This window comes from Acanthisitta chloris, unplaced genomic scaffold, assembly GCF_000695815.1.
Source record: "Acanthisitta chloris isolate BGI_N310 unplaced genomic scaffold, ASM69581v1 scaffold30312, whole genome shotgun sequence".
NCBI classification, from domain to species: Eukaryota; Metazoa; Chordata; class Aves; order Passeriformes; family Acanthisittidae; genus Acanthisitta; species Acanthisitta chloris.
The window spans coordinates 41,589-45,032 of record NW_008660851.1 but is presented as its reverse complement, the minus strand read 5'-3'; positions in this window follow the sequence as shown (position 1 = coordinate 45,032).

Below are 3,444 nucleotides of genomic sequence, written 5' to 3'. Positions count from 1 at the left end.
TGTGTCAGGTTTATCTCGACCCCTAGTAGTAACTCTGCAGGGACTTGGGATTTTGTCAGCATGAGATTCTCTGTCAGACATATCAGCTTACCAGTAATTATGAATCCATTTACTTAGTACAGTTCTTGACACACATTTTCTAATTTATAGATGCCTTAAAGATAATTACTTAATTTCCTTAAAAGTAAATCCAAAATGGAGATACACTGGACTGCTACAATGGTTATAATTCACTTTAATGAAAAGAGATATTGACATCTTTTAGACACAAACAAACCATGGAGATATAATGAGTATGGCCACTTAGGCTGATTGAAAAATGACTGAATATTGGTCACATTAGTGAGGTAAAAAGTGACTTCCCTCTTAAAAAATAATTGTGTTTTTCTGTCTAGCTGCAGCAAAGTAGGTGGAAAGCTTAGATTGTTTAGTTTGGTCAAAAGATAACAAGAGTATGGACAGATATCAGTACATTTAATTTAGGTTCATTTTTAAATAGAAAAATGCCATTTTGAAACAAAGCCAAAGTTAATTTCAAAATCTATATGTGGATACTTGATTATTTTCCTCCACTTTTTGTAGCCTCAACTATTTACAAAGTGGAATTTGAACTGGAATAGCAGTTTGATACTCCCCCTACAGCTCAGGTTTTAACTGGATGTATTTCACCCACAAAATAATATCACTCTGCCTCTATTGGGAGTATAAATAAATAATATAAAATTTGTTGTGTTCACAACCAATCATTTTCATCAGTTATACAACTGTACTGCATTTTGCTCTGTAAGATATCAGCATTTAGTCTCCAAGGATATGCCATCAAATGACCAGGCTCTTTGATTTCTCTTGAGAAATCAAAAAGCAATAACAATGGTCTATTCCCCTCAAGTGGTCAGGAGTAGCATAATTACCTGTGTTCACCTTTCTGTTACCATCACTTTTCCATCATACATGTTCATTCCAAGCAGTTTAGAAAGGGAGTGTTTTATCTTGAGGCATCTCTCTTTCTACACCCTGGGCAAATGCTAAACAAGATTATGTCCTGCTTCAAGAGCTTACAAAACAGATGAGACACAGTGGAAGGAGAAATTGCACTAAGAGACTAAGAGACATGGCGGTTCAGTAGCTGAGAAATGAGTCCTTGTGTCTCCTGGATTGCAAGCCTGGTATCCCACACTACAGTGTCTTACTGCAGGCTGTCTTCTTTCCTATTTGCCTGCACTGGGACTAGAGGATTCAAGGTTAAAATCCATGTAGCTTGGCTCTGTAACAGCTCTACAGAAAGAGACATTAACCAGGAAACTACCCAAGTAAAACCAATGAATCAGGCAATGAACACATTGGTATTCTGCTGTCCCAGAGCTGTATTAATGACCACTTGATGCAGCATCTCATACCTGCATCCGAAGTTCCTCATTTTGTATGGGGTTAAAGGTGAATCAATTATTTTAGATATGGAGAAATTAGAAATTACTTCAAAAGATTCTCTAAGACCAACACACCTGAAAACACTGCAAAATGTTTTAAATTGCTCCAAGCAGAATGTGAACTTTATATAATGATCATGATAGTTATCTTACCTTTACAGTCTGATTTTTCAAACCAAAACCTATTTGAAATGCCACAGAGGATCTGAAATGTCTTGGTTTAATATCAAGAGAAAATGAGCACTGAGAAGTCACTGGAGGCACAGAGCTCTGACAGTCTACTGTCCTCCAGAATATGTTACTTGAAATTATCAGACAAGCCCTTGCCACTTCAGAACTGAATGCTTGGTTAGCAGGGATGTAAGCAGAGGAAGCATGCAAAAAACCATGTTAGTGAACAGATGAGCATCACTGAGACAAGCTGCTGTTCTGTCCTCCCCACAGGAGGTGTTAATGCCATCTAGCTATCCATCCATTCAGCTCTATACAGTAGGGGAGGCAATGCCACATCTTCAAGCAACACCCCAGAGGTTGTTAATTTAAACAGCAGAGCTTTGGTTTTCCACTACAGGACCCAAGACAGCATAAAGCCTGGTCCAGGAGGCACTAGTGAAAGAAAAGCTGAAAGAAACCCCTAAGAAAAAAATCTGAGCTTTCCAGAACTTTGTATTTCAGAACCAGAGCTCTGATAAAATGAGAGACATCTCTCAGCACTGAGAGTCAGTGCTGGCCCTTGCTCAGAGCATAGGGTTGAAAGATCCACATAAGTGCCTAAATTGGATTTGTATGCCTTATTCATGTATGTGACAGTTCTATGCTTGTATGTAAGAGCCTTATTCTGAGTCTTCCAACCCACTGGTCACAACCATCTGAAAAGCTAACAACAAATCTCTTGACCAATACATCCCCTAAGCTGGAAGCTGGAACCTTCTCAATGCAAGATGAAGATGACAGAATTTGTTAACAAGTTACACAAGAGAACATATATTTATTTGCACTTGCTCAACTGTCTCCTACAGCATGCCAACAGGAATTACACCTGTGGATGGTGCAATCCTACAGCAACTGTATTTGAAAGAAACAAAACATGATTTTTATTCACCAATTCATCATTTGAAGACTTCAATGTAAAACAAGTCTCAACTGGCCTCTCTTACATTTTACAGGATTGTCTGTGAGTGGACACATCAAAGCAATGACCCAATGCAGTAAATGATTAATGTCATTGCCTTGTCAGAACACAGTGCACCTGCAAAGCTGCTCTGCTCATTTTAGTCTTAATGTCTTGAGAGAAAAAGCTTTGTGCCTTGTGAAAGTCAGATAGATATTATTACATATGCAACCCTATCAACTGGTTCACTTAAATGCACATTCCTGACCCAAAGTCTGAAAGCTGTAATATAGCAATATTTACTGAATGATACCTGGAAGACAGAAAGCAATCACACTTGCATATTTTGCTCAAAAGCCCACGGGTTTAGAGGATGATCCTAACTGCTTTGTAAATTAAACAGCAGCTGTGATTTGATTGAAATCACCCAAGTAATTTAACCAGTCACTAAAGCTGTTTATTAGAATTACAAAACAAAGATAATCTTTGGTTGGCCACACACCATCATATTTTAAAAGTCTCAGCACAGCCAACAGGCCAGGACCCTGCGTGTGCTGTCCCTCTCTTGAGCTGCCAGGCATATGCAGTATTCATGCTGTAGAAAGCCTATTCAGAAAACATCTGATTTGTTTGTATCAGCCCTGAAGATCCCCTCTTGTTTCACAAATGAGTTTTCCAGTTCAGTCAAATAAAAAGCATTTGTGAAATGTTTATTTATAAGAACAATAGTCCTCTACCCATCACAAAAACAAGTAGAGGAATTAGAAATGAGCAAGAGGTTACTTTGGGAAAATGTTCCTGCCTTGTGAAGCCCCCCAAAATACCTCAAATATGTCTTAACCCTCGTTATAAAATGTGCTCATTTTGATTAACACACCTCTTTATTTTGAAGTATAATTCATTATT